The sequence below is a fragment of the Engystomops pustulosus genome, chromosome 7 (assembly GCF_040894005.1).
Source record: "Engystomops pustulosus chromosome 7, aEngPut4.maternal, whole genome shotgun sequence".
In the NCBI taxonomy this organism is placed as follows: domain Eukaryota; kingdom Metazoa; phylum Chordata; class Amphibia; order Anura; family Leptodactylidae; genus Engystomops; species Engystomops pustulosus.
Genome location: NC_092417.1, coordinates 135360402 through 135383645, shown reverse-complemented (window position 1 = coordinate 135383645; position 23244 = coordinate 135360402). Strand labels below are relative to the sequence as shown.

The following is a 23244-nucleotide window of genomic DNA, read 5'->3' as shown; positions in this document are numbered from 1 at the left end:
ATATGAATTACAGATTGTAATATGTCATTTCAATTGTCTTTCGTTTAAATGGGTGGCCATGGAATTTGAGTATGCTTACATATAATTGTTTTTCAAAAATAACCAATGGTTAAAGATTAAGCCCTTGGTTTCACTGGGGATTGAACCCAGGACCTTCTGCGTGTAAAGCAGATGTGATGACCACTACACTATGAAACCCAACTTGTCCCTATGTTTTTCATTGACCGTTGCAGTACATGGGTGTCTCCTGATCATTCCAAAATCATACATTGTAATTTTCTTCAACAGACGCATGTTCAAAAGGATAGTCCCATAGTTTTGGTGGGGATCAAAGTGAAGAGCTACCACTTGCAAAGCAGATGTAATGACCACTTCCAAATAAATTATTGTTTGAAATGTGTCATTTCATTTCTTTTTCCTTCAAATGGGTATCTACAGAACATTAGAATGCTTCGAAAGAAAATTTATTGAGGATAACCAAGGGTTAATGACTCTGGCTTTCATTTGACTTAGGATAGATCTCAGGACATACTGAATGAAAAGCAGGTGTGATGACCACTACACTTTGAAACACAACACTTAAGCAGTGTTTTAATTGACCGTTGTTGTACACAGGTGTTTTATGATCTTCCAAAAAGACAATGCAACTTTCTTCTAGAGAATCCTGTTCAGAAGGATATGACCATGGTTTTTAGTGGGGATGAAAACTTGAACATTTCACTTGTAAATCAGACTAAATGACCACCACCATATGAATTCTAGATTGAAATATGTGATTTCATTTGTCTTTGCTTTAAATGGGTGTCTACTAGAGATGAGCGAACATGCTCGTCCGAGCTTGATGCTCGTTCGAGCATTAGCGTACTCGAAACTGCTCGTTGCTCGGACGAATACTTCGCCCGCTCGAGAAAATGGCAGCTCCCGCCGTTTTGCTTTTTGGCGGCCAGAAACAGAGCCAATCACAAGCCAGGAGACTCTGCACCCCACCCAGCATGACGTGGTACCCTTACACGTCGATAGCAGTGGTTGGCTGGCCAGATCAGGTGACCCTGGGATAGACTAGCCGCTGCCCGCGCTGCTCGGATCATTCTGTGTCTGGATGCCGCTAGGGAGAGAGCTGCTGCTGGTCAGGGAAAGCGTTAGGGTGTTCTATTAGCTTACTGTAAGGCAGGAGTGATTCTCCAAGGACCCAACAGCCCTTCTTAGGGCTACAATAACGTTCTACTTTTTTTTTTTTTATTTGCATCTAGTACCATTTTGTGAGGAATTAGCAGGGGGACTTGCTACCGTTGTGTTTAGCTCTTAGTGGCACACATATCCACCTCAAACACCAAAGTGGGAAAATTTAGTAGGGGTTGGATTTCAATTAGGCACAGTCTGCCATTTTTCCTTTTTTATTTTACGTTTATTTTGTTTAATAACTCAGTGTCATCTCATCTGGCATAGTAGTGTGCTTTCATACTTGGCTAGAAAATAGCCATAGGAGAATCCAAACGGCTTACGCCTACAGTAGCGTTATATATTTGATTTCTGGTTGATCTGCTGGTGGCTGTACTTGCTGCAGTGCATCTACTAGCCAATTGTGAGCAATTTGTAGTGAGACTTGCGACCGCTGTGTTTTGCGCTTAGTGACGCACATATCCATTGCAAAGACCGAAGTGGGAAAATTTAGTAGGGGTTGGATTTCAATTAGGCACAGTCTGCCATTTGTCCTTTTTTATTTTACGTTTCTTTTGTTTAATAACTCAGCGTCATCTCATCTGGCATAGTAGTGTGCTTTCATACTTGGCTAGAAAATAGCCATAGGAGAATCCAAACGGCTTACGCCTACAGTAGCGTTATATATTTGATTTCTGGTTGATCTGCTGGTGGCTGTACTTGCTGCAGTGCATCTACTAGCCAATTGTGAGCAATTTGTAGTGAGACTTGCGACCGCTGTGTTTTGCGCTTAGTGACGCACATATCCATTGCAAAGACCGAAGTGGGAAAATTTAGTAGGGGTTGGATTTCAATTAGGCACAGTCTGCCATTTGTCCTTTTTTATTTTACGTTTATTTTGTTTAATAACTCAGCGTCATCTCATCTGGCATAGTAGTGTGCTTTCATACTTGGCTAGAAAATAGCCATAGGAGAATCCAAACGGCTTACGCCTACAGTAGCGTTATATATTTGATTTCTGGTTGATCTGCTGGTGGCTGTACTTGCTGCAGTGCATCTACTAGCCAATTGTGAGCAATTTGTAGTGAGACTTGCGACCGCTGTGTTTTGCGCTTAGTGACGCACATATCCATTGCAAAGACCGAAGTGGGAAAATTTAGTAGGGGTTGGATTTCAATTAGGCACAGTCTGCCATTTGTCCTTTTTTATTTTACGTTTATTTTGTTTAATAACTCAGCGTCATCTCATCTGGCATAGTAGTGTGCTTTCATACTTGGCTAGAAAATAGCCATAGGAGAATCCAAACGGCTTACGCCTACAGTAGCGTTATATATTTGATTTCTGGTTGATCTGCTGGTGGCTGTACTTGCTGCAGTGCATCTACTAGCCAATTGTGAGCAATTTGTAGTGAGACTTGCGACCGCTGTGTTTTGCGCTTAGTGACGCACATATCCATTGCAAAGACCGAAGTGGGAAAATTTAGTAGGGGTTGGATTTCAATTAGGCACAGTCTGCCATTTGTCCTTTTTTATTTTACGTTTATTTTGTTTAATAACTCAGCGTCATCTCATCTGGCATAGTAGTGTGCTTTCATACTTGGCTAGAAAATAGCCATAGGAGAATCCAAACGGCTTACGCCTACAGTAGCGTTATATATTTGATTTCTGGTTGATCTGCTGGTGGCTGTACTTGCTGCAGTGCATCTACTAGCCAATTGTGAGCAATTTGTAGTGAGACTTGCGACCGCTGTGTTTTGCGCTTAGTGACGCACATATCCATTGCAAAGACCGAAGTGGGAAAATTTAGTAGGGGTTGGATTTCAATTAGGCACAGTCTGCCATTTGTCCTTTTTTATTTTACGTTTATTTTGTTTAATAACTCAGCGTCATCTCATCTGGCATAGTAGTGTGCTTTCATACTTGGCTAGAAAATAGCCATAGGAGAATCCAAACGGCTTACGCCTACAGTAGCGTTATATATTTGATTTCTGGTTGATCTGCTGGTGGCTGTACTTGCTGCAGTGCATCTACTAGCCAATTGTGAGCAATTTGTAGTGAGACTTGCGACCGCTGTGTTTTGCGCTTAGTGACGCACATATCCATTGCAAAGACCGAAGTGGGAAAATTTAGTAGGGGTTGGATTTCAATTAGGCACAGTCTGCCATTTGTCCTTTTTTATTTTACGTTTATTTTGTTTAATAACTCAGCGTCATCTCATCTGGCATAGTAGTGTGCTTTCATACTTGGCTAGAAAATAGCCATAGGAGAATCCAAACGGCTTACGCCTACAGTAGCGTTATATATTTGATTTCTGGTTGATCTGCTGGTGGCTGTACTTGCTGCAGTGCATCTACTAGCCAATTGTGAGCAATTTGTAGTGAGACTTGCGACCGCTGTGTTTTGCGCTTAGTGACGCACATATCCATTGCAAAGACCGAAGTGGGAAAATTTAGTAGGGGTTGGATTTCAATTAGGCACAGTCTGCCATTTGTCCTTTTTTATTTTACGTTTATTTTGTTTAATAACTCAGCGTCATCTCATCTGGCATAGTAGTGTGCTTTCATACTTGGCTAGAAAATAGCCATAGGAGAATCCAAACGGCTTACGCCTACAGTAGCGTTATATATTTGATTTCTGGTTGATCTGCTGGTGGCTGTACTTGCTGCAGTGCATCTACTAGCCAATTGTGAGCAATTTGTAGTGAGACTTGCGACCGCTGTGTTTTGCGCTTAGTGACGCACATATCCATTGCAAAGACCGAAGTGGGAAAATTTAGTAGGGGTTGGATTTCAATTAGGCACAGTCTGCCATTTGTCCTTTTTTATTTTACGTTTATTTTGTTTAATAACTCAGTGTCATCTCATCTGGCATAGTAGTGTGCTTTCATACTTGGCTAGAAAATAGCCATAGGAGAATCCAAACGGCTTACGCCTACAGTAGCGTTATATATTTGATTTCTGGTTGATCTGCTGGTGGCTGTACTTGCTGCAGTGCATCTACTAGCCAATTGTGAGCAATTTGTAGTGAGACTTGCGACCGCTGTGTTTTGCGCTTAGTGACGCACATATCCATTGCAAAGACCGAAGTGGGAAAATTTAGTAGGGGTTGGATTTCAATTAGGCACAGTCTGCCATTTGTCCTTTTTTATTTTACGTTTATTTTGTTTAATAGCTCAGCGTCATCTCATCTGGCATAGTAGTGTGCTTTCATACTTGGCTAGAAAATAGCCATAGCAATAGGATAGCATTGTTTGGTTTTAAAAACTCAAAAACACAAAAAAAAAAAAAAACACAAAAAAAAGTAAAAAAAAAATTAAAGCTATAACTCTCATTTTAAAAATGTTTAACCTGAGGGCTAGAGGTAGAGGACGAGGGCGGGGACGTGGGCGTCCAACTACTGCAGGGGTCAGAGGCCGTGGTCCTGGCCGGGGTGAGACACCACCTGCTTATGAGGGAGCAGGGGAACGCCGCAGAGCTACACTCCCTAGGTTCATGTCTGAAGTTACTGGTACTCGTGGTAGAGCACTGTTGAGGCCAGAACAGTGCGAACAGGTGATGTCGTGGATTGCTGACAATGCTTCGAGCAATTTGTCCACCAGTCAGTCTTCCACGCAGTCCACCCATGTCACCGAAATCGCCACTCCTCCAGCTCCTGCACCTCAGCCTCCTCCCCCCCAGTCTGCCCCCTCCCAGGAAAATTTGGCATTTGAACCGGCATACTCTGAGGAACTGTTTTCTGGACCCTTCCCACAGTCACAAACCACTTGTCCGGTTGCTGCTGAGCAATTTTCCGATGCCCCGGTTTTTCACCAGTCACAGTCTGTGGGTGATGATGACCTTCTTGACGTAGTGGAAGTGTGTAAAGAGGTGTCCGACGATGAGGAGACACGGTTGTCAGACAGTGGGGAAGTTGTTGTCAGGGCAGGAAGTCCGAGGGGGGAGCAGACTGAGGGATCGGAGGATGATGAGGTGACAGACCCAAGCTGGGTTGAGAGGCCGGGTGAACACAGTGCTTCTGAGACGGAGGAGAGTCCTCGACCAGAACAGGTTGGAAGAGGCAGTGGTGGGGCCAGACGGAGAGGCAGGGCCAGAGCTGGTGCATCAGCGCCAAATGTGTCAACTAGTGAAGCTCCCGTGGCGAGGGCTCTTGCGGCGAGGGCTAGATCTTCAGAAGTCTGGAGGTTCTTTAAGGAAACACCGGATGACCGACGGACTGTGGTGTGCAACATTTGCCAAACCAGGCTCAGCAGGGGTTCCACCACTACTAGCTTAACTACCACCAGTATGCGCAGGCATATGAATGCTAAACACCCCACTCAGTGGCAACAAGCCCGTTCACCTCCGGCCGTGCACACCACTGCTCCTTCCCCTGTGTCAGCTGATAGTCAGCCCCCTGCCCAGGACCCTGCCACAAAAACCCCATCGTCGCCTCCACGATCCTCCACAGCATCCACCAGCGTTCAGCTCTCCATACCCCAGACGCTGGAGCGGAAACGCAAATATAGTGCAACCCACCCGCACGCCCAAGCCCTTAATGTGCACATCTCCAGATTGCTTAGCCTGGAGATGCTGCCCTATAGGCTAGTAGAGACCGAGGCCTTTCGCAACCTCATGGCGGCGGCCGCCCCTCGGTATTCGGTCCCCAGCCGCCACTACTTTTCCCGATGTGCCGTCCCAGCCCTGCACCAGCACGTGTCAGACAACATCACCCGTGCCCTGACCAACGCCGTTTCTGACAAGGTCCACCTGACCACGGACACGTGGACGAGTGCTGCCGGGTAGGGCCACTATATATCGCTGACGGCACATTGGGTTAACTTGGTGGAGGCTGGGACCGAGTCTGACCCTGGGGCTGGTCATATACTGCCGACGCCGAGGATTGCGGGGCCTACCTCGGTCCAGGTGTTTCAGGCCTACTATGCCTCCTCCTCCTCCCACCCCTCCTCCACCTCCTCCTCCGAACTACCATCCGTGGGCACGGCGCCATCAGTCGGTAGCTCTAGGCACAGCAGCAGTGCCATTGCTAAGCGACAGCAGACGGTGCTCAAACTGCTGAGCCTAGGCGATAAAAGGCACACCGCCCAAGAGCTATTACAGGGCATCACGGCGCAGACTGATCTGTGGCTGGCACCGCTGAACCTGAAGCCAGGCATGGTTGTGTGTGACAACGGCCGTAACCTGGTGGCGGCTCTGCAACTCGGCAGACTGACACATGTGCCATGCCTGGCCCATGTGTTAAATCTGATAGTTCAGCGTTTCCTCAAGACATACCCCAATCTGTCAGATTTGCTCACGAAGGTGCGCCGCATCTGTGCGCATTTCAGGAAGTCCAGCACAGATGCTGCCACTCTCAGGGCAGCGCAGCGCCGCCTCCAACTGCCCGCTCACCGACTGTTGTGCAACGTGCCCACGAGGTGGAATTCAACACTGACCATGTTATCCAGAGTTTACCAGCAGCGCCGAGCCATTGTAGACTGCCAGATGTCAACTTCCACCAGAACTGGTAGTCAGGTCAGTCAGCTTCCTCAAGTCTACAATGAGGAGTGGACGTGGATGTCTGATATCTGTCAGGTGCTGAGTAACTTTGAGGAGTCAACACAGATGGTCAGTGGCGATGCCGCCATCATCAGCCTCACCATCCCGCTGCTTGGCCTGTTGAAAAACTCTCTGATCAGCATGAAGTCGGAAGCTTTGCGCTCGTCACAAGAGACGGGGGAAGAAGATTCCCTTGTTGATAGCCAAAGCACCCTTAGGTCTGTTTCTCAGCGCATATCGGAGGAGGTGGAGGTGGAGGAGGATGAGGAGGAATAGGAGGAGAATGTTGGCGAGACACAAGAGGGGACCATTGTTGAGTCCTTCACTGTTCAGCGTGTATGGGCAGAAGAAGAGGAGTTGGAGGAGTTGGAGGAGGAGGAAATGGACAGTCAGGCCAGTGAGGGGAGTGAATTCTTACGCGTTGGTACTCTGGCGCATATGGCAGATTTCATGCTAGGCTGCCTATCCCGTGACCCTCGCGTTCAAAGAATTTATTCCAGCACCGATTACTGGGTGTTCACTCTCCTGGACCCACGGTACAAGCAAAATCTTTCCACTCTCATCCCTGCAGAGGAAAGGAGTGTGAGAATGCATGAATACCAGCAGGCCCTGGTTCACAAGCTGAAACAGTATTTCCCTTCTGACAGCGCTAGCGGCAGAGTGCGTAGTTCTGCGGGACAAGTAGCGAGGGAGAGTAGGCGAGCAGGCAGCTTGTCCAGCACTGGCAAGGGTACGCTTTACAAGGCTTTTGCCAGCTTTATGTCACCCCAGCAAGACACTGTCACCTGTCCCCAGTCTCGGCAGAGTAGGGCTGATCTTTACAGAAAGATGGTGAGGGAGTACGTAGCTGACCATACCATCGTCCTAAATGATCACACAGCTCCCTACAACTACTGGGTTTCAAAGCTGGACATGTGGCACGAACTGGTGCTGTACGCCTTGGAGGTTCTTGCCTGCCCTGCCGCTAGCGTCTTGTCCGAGCGGGTTTTCAGTGCAGCTGGTGGCATCATCACCGATAAGCGTACACGCCTGTCGACTGACAGCGCTGACAGGCTGACGCTTATTAAGATGAATAAAGCCTGGATTTCTCATAATTTCCAATCTCCACCAGGTGAAGGAAGCTCAACCTGAATAATTGATCCACTCCTCCTCCTCCTCATTTTCCTCCTTCTCCTCCTCTTTGTACAGTAAAGCAGAGGAAACTGGCTATTTTTTGACAGGGCCCACTGGCTCTAGCTATAGTACTTTATGCATTTAATTTTTCTGGAGGGCCACCGACCCGGTCCTCTGTTTTAAACAATTTTTGGGAGTGCCACATACAGGCACTCAATCTATTCAATTTTTCTGGAGGGCCACCTACCTGCTCCTCTGGTTTGAAAACTTTTTGGGACTGCCACATACAGGCACTCAATCGATTCAATTTTTCTGGAGGGCCACCTACCTGCTCCTCTGGTTTGAAAACTTTTTGGGACTGCCACATACAGGCACTCAATCTATTCTATTTTTCTGGAGGGCCACCTACCTGCTCCTCTGGTTTGAAAAATTTTTGGGACTGCCACATACAGGCACTATCCAAATTAAATTGTCTCCATAGCAGCCTCCACACGTTGTCTCCATTGCTACCTCCAAAAGTCGTCCATATAGCTGCCTCCATACATCGTCCCTTTATCAAACGAGGTGTGTCAGGCCGAAATTTGGGTTGTTTTCATGGATTCCACATCAAAGTTGTTAACTTTGTCGCCACCCAGCTGTGTTATCCACAAAATATACTAATAAACTTTTATCATTTACCAATATTATTTCAGCGCTTCTTGCGCATCTGTTTACATTCCCCTCACCCGCCATATCCCAAACTTATAAGAACGCTACTACACTTGATCTTATACAAAAGGTTCTTAGAAGTGCTGTTTGGGGAGTAGCCTAGAGACAGGGGCTTGGATTGGCGAAAGCTCGCCTGGCAGCGGAGCGCCAGCTCCATGCCAAGATCCAACTAACATAGTTTTAACTGCAGCACCTTTAATCTACTACTAGTTCACTGCCTCCATACATGGTCCCCTTATCAAACGAGCTGTGTCAGGCAGAATTTTGGGTTTTTTTCATGGCTTCCATGTTAACTTTGTCGCCACCCTGCTGTGTAATCCACAAAATATACTGGCAAACTTTTATCATGTACCGATATTATTTGAGCGCTTCTTGCTCACCTCCTTTGGTTCCTCTCTGCCACCCATTGGTTTGAAGCCTGAGTCCATTTAGGGTATGTCGCCATGACACTCTCTAGCCTGCCGCTGCTGCCTCTGCATGCCGTCCCCTATAGTGTCAGGGTCAATTATTGGATGTTTTAGATGCTATCTAGCTTCATTCTGTCACTCTGTCATGGCCATGCTGTTGCCCATAATTTTGGCATAATGGTGCGATTATGCAGCCTCAGAGGCATCCATGCAGGCTGCCCCTGCTGTTTCCTGTCCATTTCCGTGGTGTTTCCATCCTTTTCTGAGGTTCCCAGGTGTTTGGCCAAGCTTCCCTGTGCAGAGCCTTGGTCCCCTTGAAAAATGCTCGAGTCTCCCATTGACTTCAATGGGGTTCGTTATTCGAGACGAGCACTCGAGCATCGGGAAAAGTTCGTCTCGAATAACGAGTACCCGAGCATTTTAGTGCTCGCTCATCTCTAGTGTCTACTGAACATGAGAATTCTTACATAAAATATTTCAAAAGGATAACCAAAAGTTAAAAATTAAACTATGGTTTCACTGGGGATTGAACCCAGGACCTTCTGCGTGTAAAGCAGACATGATGACCACTACACTATGAAACCCACCACAGGTCAGTTGGTTTGGATGACAGCTGCAGAAAACGGTTGTCCACTGATCTTTCAAAACACAATATAATTTTCTTCTAAAGAAACCTGTTCAAAAAGATGTGCTCATAAGTGATAAAAAGTAGGACAATCTAACTGTAAATCAGACAAATTGACTGCTACCATATGAATTACAGATTGTAATATGTCATTTCAATTGTCTTTCGTTTAAATGGGTGGCCATGGAATTTGAGTATGCTTACATATAATTGTTTTTCAAAAATAACCAATGGTTAAAGATTAAGCCCTTGGTTTCACTGGGGATTGAACCCAGGACCTTCTGCGTGTAAAGCAGATGTGATGACCACTACACTATGAAACCCAACTTGTCCCTATGTTTTTCATTGACCGTTGCAGTACATGGGTGTCTCCTGATCATTCCAAAATCATACATTGTAATTTTCTTCAACAGACGCATGTTCAAAAGGATAATCCCATAGCAGATGTAATGACCACTTCCAAATAAATTATTGTTTGAAATGTGTCATTTCATTTCTTTTTCCTTCAAATGGGTATCTACAGAACATTAGAATGCTTCGAAAGAAAATTTATTGAGGATAACCAAGGGTTAATGACTCTGGCTTTCATTTGACTTAGGATAGATCTCAGGACATACTGAATGAAAAGCAGGTGTGATGACCACTACACTTTGAAACACAACACTTAAGCAGTGTTTTAATTGACCGTTGTTGTACACAGGTGTTTTATGATCTTCCGAAAAGACAATGCAACTTTCTTCTAGAGAATCCTGTTCAGAAGGATATGACCATGGTTTTTAGTGGGGATGAAAACTTGAACATTTCACTTGTAAATCAGACTAAATGACCACCACCATATGAATTCTAGATTGAAATATGTGATTTCATTTGTCTTTGCTTTAAATGGGTGTCTACTGAACATGAGAATTCTTACATAAAATATTTCATAAGGATAACCAAAAGTTAAAAATTAAACTATGGTTTCACTGGGGATTGAACCCAGGACCTTCTGCGTGTAAAGCAGACGTGATGACCACTACACTATGAAACCCACCACAGATCAGTTGGATTGGATGACAGCTGCAGAAAACGGTTGTCCACTGATCTTTCAAAACACAATATAATTTTCTTCTAAAGAAACCTGTTCAAAAAGATGTGCTCATAAGTGATAAAAAGTAGGACAATCTAACTGTAAATCAGACAAATTGACTACTACCATATGAATTATAGATTGTAATATGTCATTTCAATTGTCTTTCGTTTAAATGGGTGGCCATGGAATTTGAGTATGCTTACATACAATTGTTTTTTAAAAATAACCAATGGTTAAAGCTTAAGCCCTTGGTTTCATTGGGGATTGAACCCAGGACCTTCTGCGTGTAAAGCAGATGTGATGACCACTACACTATGAAACCCAACTTGTCCTTATGTTTTTCATTGACCGTTGCAGTACATGGGTGTCTCCTGATCATTCCAAAATCATACATTGTAATTTTCTTCAACAAACGCATGTTCAAAAGGATAATCCCATAGTTTTGGTGGGGATCAAAGTGAAGAGCTTCCACTTGCAAAGCAGATGTAATGACCACTTCCAAATAAATTATTGTTTGAAATGTGTCATTTCATTTCTTTTTCCTTCAAATGGGTATCTACAGAACATTAGAATGCTTCGAAAGAAAATTTATTGAGGATAACCAAGGGTTAATGACTCTGGCTTTCATTTGACTTAGGATAGATCTCAGGACATACTGAATGAAAAGCAGGTGTGATGACCACTACACTTTGAAACACAACACTTAAGCAGTGTTTTAATTGACCGTTGTTGTACACAGGTGTTTTATGATCTTCCGAAAAGACAATGCAACTTTCTTCTAGAGAATCCTGTTCAGAAGGATATGACCATGGTTTTTAGTGGGGATGAAAACTTGAACATTTCACTTGTAAATCAGACTAAATGACCACCACCATATGAATTCTAGATTGAAATATGTGATTTCATTTGTCTTTGCTTTAAATGGGTGTCTACTGAACATGAGAATTCTTACATAAAATATTTCATAAGGATAACCAAAAGTTAAAAATTAAACTATGGTTTCACTGGGGATTGAACCCAGGACCTTCTGTGTGTAAAGCAGACGTGATGACCACTACACTATGAAACCCACCACAGGTCAGTTGGTTTGGATGACAGCTGCAGAAAACGGTTGTCCACTGATCTTTCAAAACACAATATAATTTTCTTCTAAAGAAACCTGTTCAAAAAGATGTGCTCATAAGTGATAAAAAGTAGGACAATCTAACTGTAAATCAGACAAATTGACTGCTACCATATGAATTACAGATTGTAATATGTCATTTCAATTGTCTTTCGTTTAAATGGGTGGCCATGGAATTTGAGTATGCTTACATATAATTGTTTTTCAAAAATAACCAATGGTTAAAGATTAAGCCCTTGGTTTCACTGGGGATTGAACCCAGGACCTTCTGCGTGTAAAGCAGATGTGATGACCACTACACTATGAAACCCAACTTGTCCCTATGTTTTTCATTGACCGTTGCAGTACATGGGTGTCTCCTGATCATTCCAAAATCATACATTGTAATTTTCTTCAACAGACGCATGTTCAAAAGGATAACCCCATAGTTTTGGTGGGGATCAAAGTGAAGAGCTTCCACTTGCAAAGCAGATGTAATGACCACTTCCAAATAAATTATTGTTTGAAATGTGTCATTTAATTTCTTTTTCCTTCAAATGGGTATCTACAGAACATTAGAATGCTTCGAAAGAAAATTTATTGAGGATAACCAAGGGTTAATGACTCTGGCTTTCATTTGACTTAGGATAGATCTCAGGACATACTGAATGAAAAGCAGGTGTGATGACCACTACACTTTGAAACACAACACTTAAGCAGTGTTTTAATTGACCGTTGTTGTACACAGGTGTTTTATGATCTTCCGAAAAGACAATGCAACTTTCTTCTAGAGAATCCTGTTCAGAAGGATATGACCATGGTTTTTAGTGGGGATGAAAACTTGAACATTTCACTTGTAAATCAGACTAAATGACCACCACCATATGAATTCTAGATTGAAATATGTGATTTCATTTGTCTTTGCTTTAAATGGGTGTCTACTGAACATGAGAATTCTTACATAAAATATTTCATAAGGATAACCAAAAGTTAAAAATTAAACTATGGTTTCACTGGGGATTGAACCCAGGACCTTCTGCGTGTAAAGCAGACGAGATGACCACTACACTATGAAACCCACCACAGATCAGTTGGATTGGATGACAGCTGCAGAAAACGGTTGTCCACTGATCTTTCAAAACACAATATAATTTTCTTCTAAAGAAACCTGTTCAAAAAGATGTGCTCATAAGTGATAAAAAGTAGGACAATCTAACTGTAAATCAGACAAATTGACTACTACCATATGAATTATAGATTGTAATATGTCATTTCAATTGTCTTTCGTTTAAATGGGTGGCCATGGAATTTGAGTATGCTTACATACAATTGTTTTTTAAAAATAACCAATGGTTAAAGCTTAAGCCCTTGGTTTCACTGGGGATTGAACCCAGGACCTTCTGCGTGTAAAGCAGATGTGATGACCACTACACTATGAAACCCAACTTGTCCCTATGTTTTTCATTGACCGTTGCAGTACATGGGTGTCTCCTGATCATTCCAAAATCATACATTGTAATTTTCTTCAACAAACGCATGTTCAAAAGGATAATCCCATAGTTTTGGTGGGGATCAAAGTGAAGAGCTTCCACTTGCAAAGCAGATGTAATGACCACTTCCAAATAAATTATTGTTTGAAATGTGTCATTTCATTTCTTTTTCCTTCAAATGGGTATCTACAGAACATTAGAATGCTTCGAAAGAAAATTTATTGAGGATAACCAAGGGTTAATGACTCTGGCTTTCATTTGACTTAGGATAGATCTCAGGACATACTGAATGAAAAGCAGGTGTGATGACCACTACACTTTGAAACACAACACTTAAGCAGTGTTTTAATTGACCGTTGTTGTACACAGGTGTTTTATGATCTTCCGAAAAGACAATGCAACTTTCTTCTAGAGAATCCTGTTCAGAAGGATATGACCATGGTTTTTAGTGGGGATGAAAACTTGAACATTTCACTTGTATATCAGACTAAATGACCACCACCATATGAATTCTAGATTGAAATATGTGATTTCATTTGTCTTTGCTTTAAATGGGTGTCTACTGAACATGAGAATTCTTACATAAAATATTTCATAAGGATAACCAAAAGTTAAAAATTAAACTATGGTTTCACTGGGGATTGAACCCAGGACCTTCTGTGTGTAAAGCAGACGTGATGACCACTACACTATGAAACCCACCACAGGTCAGTTGGTTTGGATGACAGCTGCAGAAAATGGTTGTCCACTGATCTTTCAAAACACAATATCATTTTCTTCTAAAGAAACCTGTTCAAAAAGATGTGCTCATAAGTGATAAAAAGTAGGACAATCTAACTGTAAATCAGACAAATTGACTGCTACCATATGAATTACAGATTGTAATATGTCATTTCAATTGTCTTTCGTTTAAATGGGTGGCCATGGAATTTGAGTATGCTTACATACAATTGTTTTTTAAAAATAACCAATGGTTAAAGCTTAAGCCCTTGGTTTCACTGGGGATTGAACCCAGGACCTTCTGCGTGTAAAGCAGATGTGATGACCACTACACTATGAAACCCAACTTGTCCCTATGTTTTTCATTGACCGTTGCAGTACATGGGTGTCTCCTGATCATTCCAAAATCATACATTATAATTTTCTTCAACAAACGCATGTTCAAAAGGATAATCCCATAGTTTTGGTGGGGATCAAAGTGAAGAGCTTCCACTTGCAAAGCAGATGTAATGACCACTTCCAAATAAATTATTGTTTGAAATGTGTCATTTCATTTCTTTTTCCTTCAAATGGGTATCTACAGAACATTAGAATGCTTCGAAAGAAAATTTATTGAGGATAACCAAGGGTTAATGACTCTGGCTTTCATTTGACTTAGGATAGATCTCAGGACATACTGAATGAAAAGCAGGTGTGATGACCACTACACTTTGAAACACAACACTTAAGCAGTGTTTTAATTGACCGTTGTTGTACACAGGTGTTTTATGATCTTCCGAAAAGACAATGCAACTTTCTTCTAGAGAATCCTGTTCAGAAGGATATGACCATGGTTTTTAGTGGGGATGAAAACTTGAACATTTCACTTGTAAATCAGACTAAATGACCACCACCATATGAATTCTAGATTGAAATATGTGATTTCATTTGTCTTTGCTTTAAATGGGTGTCTACTGAACATGAGAATTCTTACATAAAATATTTCATAAGGATAACCAAAAGTTAAAAATTAAACTATGGTTTCACTGGGGATTGAACCCAGGACCTTCTGCGTGTAAAGCAGACGTGATGACCACTACACTATGAAACCCACCACAGATCAGTTGGATTGGATGACAGCTGCAGAAAACGGTTGTCCACTGATCTTTCAAAACACAATATAATTTTCTTCTAAAGAAACCTGTTCAAAAAGATGTGCTCATAAGTGATAAAAAGTAGGACAATCTAACTGTAAATCAGACAAATTGACTACTACCATATGAATTATAGATTGTAATATGTCATTTCAATTGTCTTTCGTTTAAATGGGTGGCCATGGAATTTGAGTATGCTTACATACAATTGTTTTTTAAAAATAACCAATGGTTAAAGCTTAAGCACTTGGTTTCACTGGGGATTGAACCCAGGACCTTCTGCGTGTAAAGCAGATGTGATGACCACTACACTATGAAACCCAACTTGTCCCTATGTTTTTCATTGACCGTTGCAGTACATGGGTGTCTCCTGATCATTCCAAAATCATACATTGTAATTTTCTTCAACAAACGCATGTTCAAAAGGATAATCCCATAGTTTTGGTGGGGATCAAAGTGAAGAGCTTCCACTTGCAAAGCAGATGTAATGACCACTTCCAAATAAATTATTGTTTGAAATGTGTCATTTCATTTCTTTTTCCTTCAAATGGGTATCTACAGAACATTAGAATGCTTCGAAAGAAAATTTATTGAGGATAACCAAGGGTTAATGACTCTGGCTTTCATTTGACTTAGGATAGATCTCAGGACATACTGAATGAAAAGCAGGTGTGATGACCACTACACTTTGAAACACAACACTTAAGCAGTGTTTTAATTGACCGTTGTTGTACACAGGTGTTTTATGATCTTCCGAAAAGACAATGCAACTTTCTTCTAGAGAATCCTGTTCAGAAGGATATGACCATGGTTTTTAGTGGGGATGAAAACTTGAACATTTCACTTGTAAATCAGACTAAATGACCACCACCATATGAATTCTAGATTGAAATATGTGATTTCATTTGTCTTTGCTTTAAATGGGTGTCTACTGAACATGAGAATTCTTACATAAAATATTTCATAAGGATAACCAAAAGTTAAAAATTAAACTATGGTTTCACTGGGGATTGAACCCAGGACCTTCTGTGTGTAAAGCAGACGTGATGACCACTACACTATGAAACCCACCACAGGTCAGTTGGTTTGGATGACAGCTGCAGAAAACGGTTGTCCACTGATCTTTCAAAACACAATATAATTTTCTTCTAAAGAAACCTGTTCAAAAAGATGTGCTCATAAGTGATAAAAAGTAGGACAATCTAACTGTAAATCAGACAAATTGACTGCTACCATATGAATTACAGATTGTAATATGTCATTTCAATTGTCTTTCGTTTAAATGGGTGGCCATGGAATTTGAGTATGCTTACATATAATTGTTTTTCAAAAATAACCAATGGTTAAAGATTAAGCCCTTGGTTTCACTGGGGATTGAACCCAGGACCTTCTGCGTGTAAAGCAGATGTGATGACCACTACACTATGAAACCCAACTTGTCCCTATGTTTTTCATTGACCGTTGCAGTACATGGGTGTCTCCTGATCATTCCAAAATCATACATTGTAATTTTCTTCAACAGACGCATGTTCAAAAGGATAACCCCATAGTTTTGGTGGGGATCAAAGTGAAGAGCTTCCACTTGCAAAGCAGATGTAATGACCACTTCCAAATAAATTATTGTTTGAAATGTGTCATTTCATTTCTTTTTCCTTCAAATGGGTATCTACAGAACATTAGAATGCTTCGAAAGAAAATTTATTGAGGATAACCAAGGGTTAATGACTCTGGCTTTCATTTGACTTAGGATAGATCTCAGGACATACTGAATGAAAAGCAGGTGTGATGACCACTACACTTTGAAACACAACACTTAAGCAGTGTTTTAATTGACCGTTGTTGTACACAGGTGTTTTATGATCTTCCGAAAAGACAATGCAACTTTCTTCTAGAGAATCCTGTTCAGAAGGATATGACCATGGTTTTTAGTGGGGATGAAAACTTGAACATTTCACTTGTAAATCAGACTAAATGACCACCACCATATGAATTCTAGATTGAAATATGTGATTTCATTTGTCTTTGCTTTAAATGGGTGTCTACTGAACATGAGAATTCTTACATAAAATATTTCATAAGGATAACCAAAAGTTAAAAATTAAACTATGGTTTCACTGGGGATTGAACCCAGGACCTTCTGCGTGTAAAGCAGACGTGATGACCACTACACTATGAAACCCACCACAGATCAGTTGGATTGGATGACAGCTGCAGAAAACGGTTGTCCACTGATCTTTCAAAACACAATATAATTTTCTTCTAAAGAAACCTGTTCAAAAAGATGTGCTCATAAGTGATAAAAAGTAGGACAATCTAACTGTAAATCAGACAAATTGACTACTACCATATGAATTATAGATTGTAATATGTCATTTCAATTGTCTTTCGTTTAAATGGGTGGCCATGGAATTTGAGTATGCTTACATACAATTGTTTTTTAAAAATAACCAATGGTTAAAGCTTAAGCCCTTGGTTTCACTGGGGATTGAACCCAGGACCTTCTGCGTGTAAAGCAGATGTGATGACCACTACACTATGAAACCCAACTTGTCCCTATGTTTTTCATTGACCGTTGCAGTACATGGGTGTCTCCTGATCATTCCAAAATCATACATTGTAATTTTCTTCAACAAACGCATGTTCAAAAGGATAATCCCATAGTTTTGGTGGGGATCAAAGTGAAGAGCTTCCACTTGCAAAGCAGATGTAATGACCACTTCCAAATAAATTATTGTTTGAAATGTGTCATTTCATTTCTTTTTCCTTCAAATGGGTATCTACAGAACATTAGAATGCTTCGAAAGAAAATTTATTGAGGATAACCAAGGGTTAATGACTCTGGCTTTCATTTGACTTAGGATAGATCTCAGGACATACTGAATGAAAAGCAGGTGTGATGACCACTACACTTTGAAACACAACACTTAAGCAGTGTTTTAATTGACCGTTGTTGTACACAGGTGTTTTATGATCTTCCGAAAAGACAATGCAACTTTCTTCTAGAGAATCCTGTTCAGAAGGATATGACCATGGTTTTTAGTGGGGATGAAAACTTGAACATTTCACTTGTATATCAGACTAAATGACCACCACCATATGAATTCTAGATTGAAATATGTGATTTCATTTGTCTTTGCTTTAAATGGGTGTCTACTGAACATGAGAATTCTTACATAAAATATTTCATAAGGATAACCAAAAGTTAAAAATTAAACTATGGTTTCACTGGGGATTGAACCCAGGACCTTCTGTGTGTAAAGCAGACGTGATGACCACTACACTATGAAACCCACCACAGGTCAGTTGGTTTGGATGACAGCTGCAGAAAATGGTTGTCCACTGATCTTTCAAAACACAATATCATTTTCTTCTAAAGAAACCTGTTCAAAAAGATGTGCTCATAAGTGATAAAAAGTAGGACAATCTAACTGTAAATCAGACAAATTGACTGCTACCATATGAATTACAGATTGTAATATGTCATTTCAATTGTCTTTCGTTTAAATGGGTGGCCATGGAATTTGAGTATGCTTACATACAATTGTTTTTTAAAAATAACCAATGGTTAAAGCTTAAGCCCTTGGTTTCACTGGGGATTGAACCCAGGACCTTCTGCGTGTAAAGCAGATGTGATGACCACTACACTATGAAACCCAACTTGTCCCTATGTTTTTCATTGACCGTTGCAGTACATGGGTGTCTCCTGATCATTCCAAAATCATACATTGTAATTTTCTTCAACAAACGCATGTTCAAAAGGATAACCCCATAGTTTTGGTGGGGATCAAAGTGAAGAGCTTCCACTTGCAAAGCAGATGTAATGACCACTTCCAAATAAATTATTGTTTGAAATGTGTCATTTCATTTCTTTTTCCTTCAAATGGGTATCTACAGAACATTAGAATGCTTCGAAAGAAAATTTATTGAGGATAACCAAGGGTTAATGACTCTGGCTTTCATTTGACTTAGGATAGATCTCAGGACATACTGAATGAAAAGCAGGTGTGATGACCACTACACTTTGAAACACAACACTTAAGCAGTGTTTTAATTGACCGTTGTTGTACACAGGTGTTTTATGATCTTCCGAAAAGACAATGCAACTTTCTTCTAGAGAATCCTGTTCAGAAGGATATGACCATGGTTTTTAGTGGGGATGAAAACTTGAACATTTCACTTGTATATCAGACTAAATGACCACCACCATATGAATTCTAGATTGAAATATGTGATTTCATTTGTCTTTGCTTTAAATGGGTGTCTACTGAACATGAGAATTCTTACATAAAATATTTCATAAGGATAACCAAAAGTTAAAAATTAAACTATGGTTTCACTGGGGATTGAACCCAGGACCTTCTGCGTGTAAAGCAGACGTGATGACCACTACACTATGAAACCCACCACAGATCAGTTGGATTGGATGACAGCTGCAGAAAACGGTTGTCCACTGATCTTTCAAAACACAATATAATTTTCTTCTAAAGAAACCTGTTCAAAAAGATGTGCTCATAAGTGATAAAAAGTAGGACAATCTAACTGTAAATCAGACAAATTGACTACTACCATATGAATTATAGATTGTAATATGTCATTTCAATTGTCTTTCGTTTAAATGGGTGGCCATGGAATTTGAGTATGCTTACATACAATTGTTTTTTAAAAATAACCAATGGTTAAAGCTTAAGCCCTTGGTTTCACTGGGGATTGAACCCAGGACCTTCTGCGTGTAAAGCAGATGTGATGACCACTACACTATGAAACCCAACTTGTCCCTATGTTTTTCATTGACCGTTGCAGTACATGGGTGTCTCCTGATCATTCCAAAATCATACATTGTAATTTTCTTCAACAAACGCATGTTCAAAAGGATAATCCCATAGTTTTGGTGGGGATCAAAGTGAAGAGCTTCCACTTGCAAAGCAGATGTAATGACCACTTCCAAATAAATTATTGTTTGAAATGTGTCATTTCATTTCTTTTTCCTTCAAATGGGTATCTACAGAACATTAGAATGCTTCGAAAGAAAATTTATTGAGGATAACCAAGGGTTAATGACTCTGGCTTTCATTTGACTTAGGATAGATCTCAGGACATACTGAATGAAAAGCAGGTGTGATGACCACTACACTTTGAAACACAACACTTAAGCAGTGTTTTAATTGACCGTTGTTGTACACAGGTGTTTTATGATCTTCCGAAAAGACAATGCAACTTTCTTCTAGAGAATCCTGTTCAGAAGGATATGACCATGGTTTTTAGTGGGGATGAAAACTTGAACATTTCACTTGTATATCAGACTAAATGACCACCACCATATGAATTCTAGATTGAAATATGTGATTTCATTTGTCTTTGCTTTAAATGGGTGTCTACTGAACATGAGAATTCTTACATAAAATATTTCATAAGGATAACCAAAAGTTAAAAATTAAACTATGGTTTCACTGGGGATTGAACCCAGGACCTTCTGCGTGTAAAGCAGACGTGATGACCACTACACTATGAAACCCACCACAGGTCAGTTGGTTTGGATGACAGCTGCAGAAAATGGTTGTCCACTGATCTTTCAAAACACAATATCATTTTCTTCTAAAGAAACCTGTTCAAAAAGATGTGCTCATAAGTGATAAAAAGTAGGACAATCTAACTGTAAATCAGACAAATTGACTGCTACCATATGAATTACAGATTGTAATATGTCATTTCAATTGTCTTTCGTTTAAATGGGTGGCCATGGAATTTGAGTATGCTTACATACAATTGTTTTTTAAAAATAACCAATGGTTAAAGCTTAAGCCCTTGGTTTCACTGGGGATTGAACCCAGGACCTTCTGCGTGTAAAGCAGATGTGATGACCACTACACTATGAAACCCAACTTGTCCCTATGTTTTTCATTGACCGTTGCAGTACATGGGTGTCTCCTGATCATTCCAAAATCATACATTGTAATTTTCTTCAACAAACGCATGTTCAAAAGGATAACCCCATAGTTTTGGTGGGGATCAAAGTGAAGAGCTTCCACTTGCAAAGCAGATGTAATGACCACTTCCAAATAAATTATTGTTTGAAATGTGTCATTTCATTTCTTTTTCCTTCAAATGGGTATCTACAGAACATTAGAATGCTTCGAAAGAAAATTTATTGAGGATAACCAAGGGTTAATGACTCTGGCTTTCATTTGACTTAGGATAGATCTCAGGACATACTGAATGAAAAGCAGGTGTGATGACCACTACACTTTGAAACACAACACTTAAGCAGTGTTTTAATTGACCGTTGTTGTACACAGGTGTTTTATGATCTTCCGAAAAGACAATGCAACTTTCTTCTAGAGAATCCTGTTCAGAAGGATATGACCATGGTTTTTAGTGGGGATGAAAACTTGAACATTTCACTTGTAAATCAGACTAAATGACCACCACCATATGAATTCTAGATTGAAATATGTGATTTCATTTGTCTTTGCTTTAAATGGGTGTCTACTGAACATGAGAATTCTTACATAAAATATTTCATAAGGATAACCAAAAGTTAAAAATTAAACTATGGTTTCACTGGGGATTGAACCCAGGACCTTCTGTGTGTAAAGCAGACGTGATGACCACTACACTATGAAACCCACCACAGGTCAGTTGGTTTGGATGACAGCTGCAGAAAATGGTTGTCCACTGATCTTTCAAAACACAATATCATTTTCTTCTAAAGAAACCTGTTCAAAAAGATGTGCTCATAAGTGATAAAAAGTAGGACAATCTAACTGTAAATCAGACAAATTGACTGCTACCATATGAATTACAGATTGTAATATGTCATTTCAATTGTCTTTCGTTTAAATGGGTGGCCATGGAATTTGAGTATGCTTACATACAATTGTTTTTTAAAAATAACCAATGGTTAAAGCTTAAGCCCTTGGTTTCACTGGGGATTGAACCCAGGACCTTCTGCGTGTAAAGCAGATGTGATGACCACTACACTATGAAACCCAACTTGTCCCTATGTTTTTCATTGACCGTTGCAGTACATGGGTGTCTCCTGATCATTCCAAAATCATACATTATAATTTTCTTCAACAAACGCATGTTCAAAAGGATAATCCCATAGTTTTGGTGGGGATCAAAGTGAAGAGCTTCCACTTGCAAAGCAGATGTAATGACCACTTCCAAATAAATTATTGTTTGAAATGTGTCATTTCATTTCTTTTTCCTTCAAATGGGTATCTACAGAACATTAGAATGCTTCGAAAGAAAATTTATTGAGGATAACCAAGGGTTAATGACTCTGGCTTTCATTTGACTTAGGATAGATCTCAGGACATACTGAATGAAAAGCAGGTGTGATGACCACTACACTTTGAAACACAACACTTAAGCAGTGTTTTAATTGACCGTTGTTGTACACAGGTGTTTTATGATCTTCCGAAAAGACAATGCAACTTTCTTCTAGAGAATCCTGTTCAGAAGGATATGACCATGGTTTTTAGTGGGGATGAAAACTTGAACATTTCACTTGTAAATCAGACTAAATGACCACCACCATATGAATTCTAGATTGAAATATGTGATTTCATTTGTCTTTGCTTTAAATGGGTGTCTACTGAACATGAGAATTCTTACATAAAATATTTCATAAGGATAACCAAAAGTTAAAAATTAAACTATGGTTTCACTGGGGATTGAACCCAGGACCTTCTGCGTGTAAAGCAGACGTGATGACCACTACACTATGAAACCCACCACAGATCAGTTGGATTGGATGACAGCTGCAGAAAACGGTTGTCCACTGATCTTTCAAAACACAATATAATTTTCTTCTAAAGAAACCTGTTCAAAAAGATGTGCTCATAAGTGATAAAAAGTAGGACAATCTAACTGTAAATCAGACAAATTGACTACTACCATATGAATTATAGATTGTAATATGTCATTTCAATTGTCTTTCGTTTAAATGGGTGGCCATGGAATTTGAGTATGCTTACATACAATTGTTTTTTAAAAATAACCAATGGTTAAAGCTTAAGCACTTGGTTTCACTGGGGATTGAACCCAGGACCTTCTGCGTGTAAAGCAGATGTGATGACCACTACACTATGAAACCCAACTTGTCCCTATGTTTTTCATTGACCGTTGCAGTACATGGGTGTCTCCTGATCATTCCAAAATCATACATTGTAATTTTCTTC

General features: G+C 40.4%; 20 non-coding genes across 20 annotated transcripts; all 20 read right to left on the bottom strand.

Annotated features, from left to right (window-relative positions):
* Positions 1 to 125: 125 nt before the first annotated feature.
* On the bottom strand, positions 126 to 198 carry TRNAV-UAC (transfer RNA valine (anticodon UAC)). The gene has a single exon. It is a non-coding gene; the product is annotated as a tRNA-Val (tRNA).
* Positions 199 to 9430: 9232 nt separating this feature from the next.
* On the bottom strand, positions 9431 to 9503 carry TRNAV-UAC (transfer RNA valine (anticodon UAC)). The gene has a single exon. It is a non-coding gene; the product is annotated as a tRNA-Val (tRNA).
* Positions 9504 to 9794: 291 nt separating this feature from the next.
* Positions 9795 to 9867, bottom strand: TRNAV-UAC (transfer RNA valine (anticodon UAC)). The gene has a single exon. It is a non-coding gene; the product is annotated as a tRNA-Val (tRNA).
* A 634-nt stretch (positions 9868 to 10501) lies between these two features.
* On the bottom strand, positions 10502 to 10574 carry TRNAV-UAC (transfer RNA valine (anticodon UAC)). The gene has a single exon. It is a non-coding gene; the product is annotated as a tRNA-Val (tRNA).
* A 1402-nt stretch (positions 10575 to 11976) lies between these two features.
* On the bottom strand, positions 11977 to 12049 carry TRNAV-UAC (transfer RNA valine (anticodon UAC)). The gene has a single exon. It is a non-coding gene; the product is annotated as a tRNA-Val (tRNA).
* A 1038-nt stretch (positions 12050 to 13087) lies between these two features.
* On the bottom strand, positions 13088 to 13160 carry TRNAV-UAC (transfer RNA valine (anticodon UAC)). The gene has a single exon. It is a non-coding gene; the product is annotated as a tRNA-Val (tRNA).
* A 1038-nt stretch (positions 13161 to 14198) lies between these two features.
* Positions 14199 to 14271, bottom strand: TRNAV-UAC (transfer RNA valine (anticodon UAC)). The gene has a single exon. It is a non-coding gene; the product is annotated as a tRNA-Val (tRNA).
* Positions 14272 to 14945: 674 nt separating this feature from the next.
* TRNAV-UAC (transfer RNA valine (anticodon UAC)) lies at positions 14946 to 15018 on the bottom strand. Its single transcript has one exon. It is a non-coding gene; the product is annotated as a tRNA-Val (tRNA).
* A 291-nt stretch (positions 15019 to 15309) lies between these two features.
* On the bottom strand, positions 15310 to 15382 carry TRNAV-UAC (transfer RNA valine (anticodon UAC)). The gene has a single exon. It is a non-coding gene; the product is annotated as a tRNA-Val (tRNA).
* Positions 15383 to 16420: 1038 nt separating this feature from the next.
* TRNAV-UAC (transfer RNA valine (anticodon UAC)) lies at positions 16421 to 16493 on the bottom strand. The gene has a single exon. It is a non-coding gene; the product is annotated as a tRNA-Val (tRNA).
* Positions 16494 to 17167: 674 nt separating this feature from the next.
* On the bottom strand, positions 17168 to 17240 carry TRNAV-UAC (transfer RNA valine (anticodon UAC)). Its single transcript has one exon. It is a non-coding gene; the product is annotated as a tRNA-Val (tRNA).
* Positions 17241 to 17531: 291 nt separating this feature from the next.
* TRNAV-UAC (transfer RNA valine (anticodon UAC)) lies at positions 17532 to 17604 on the bottom strand. The gene has a single exon. It is a non-coding gene; the product is annotated as a tRNA-Val (tRNA).
* Positions 17605 to 18642: 1038 nt separating this feature from the next.
* On the bottom strand, positions 18643 to 18715 carry TRNAV-UAC (transfer RNA valine (anticodon UAC)). Its single transcript has one exon. It is a non-coding gene; the product is annotated as a tRNA-Val (tRNA).
* Positions 18716 to 19389: 674 nt separating this feature from the next.
* TRNAV-UAC (transfer RNA valine (anticodon UAC)) lies at positions 19390 to 19462 on the bottom strand. Its single transcript has one exon. It is a non-coding gene; the product is annotated as a tRNA-Val (tRNA).
* A 291-nt stretch (positions 19463 to 19753) lies between these two features.
* TRNAV-UAC (transfer RNA valine (anticodon UAC)) lies at positions 19754 to 19826 on the bottom strand. The gene has a single exon. It is a non-coding gene; the product is annotated as a tRNA-Val (tRNA).
* A 674-nt stretch (positions 19827 to 20500) lies between these two features.
* On the bottom strand, positions 20501 to 20573 carry TRNAV-UAC (transfer RNA valine (anticodon UAC)). Its single transcript has one exon. It is a non-coding gene; the product is annotated as a tRNA-Val (tRNA).
* Positions 20574 to 20864: 291 nt separating this feature from the next.
* On the bottom strand, positions 20865 to 20937 carry TRNAV-UAC (transfer RNA valine (anticodon UAC)). Its single transcript has one exon. It is a non-coding gene; the product is annotated as a tRNA-Val (tRNA).
* A 1038-nt stretch (positions 20938 to 21975) lies between these two features.
* Positions 21976 to 22048, bottom strand: TRNAV-UAC (transfer RNA valine (anticodon UAC)). The gene has a single exon. It is a non-coding gene; the product is annotated as a tRNA-Val (tRNA).
* A 674-nt stretch (positions 22049 to 22722) lies between these two features.
* Positions 22723 to 22795, bottom strand: TRNAV-UAC (transfer RNA valine (anticodon UAC)). The gene has a single exon. It is a non-coding gene; the product is annotated as a tRNA-Val (tRNA).
* A 291-nt stretch (positions 22796 to 23086) lies between these two features.
* On the bottom strand, positions 23087 to 23159 carry TRNAV-UAC (transfer RNA valine (anticodon UAC)). Its single transcript has one exon. It is a non-coding gene; the product is annotated as a tRNA-Val (tRNA).
* Between the last annotated feature and the right edge of the window lie 85 nt (positions 23160 to 23244).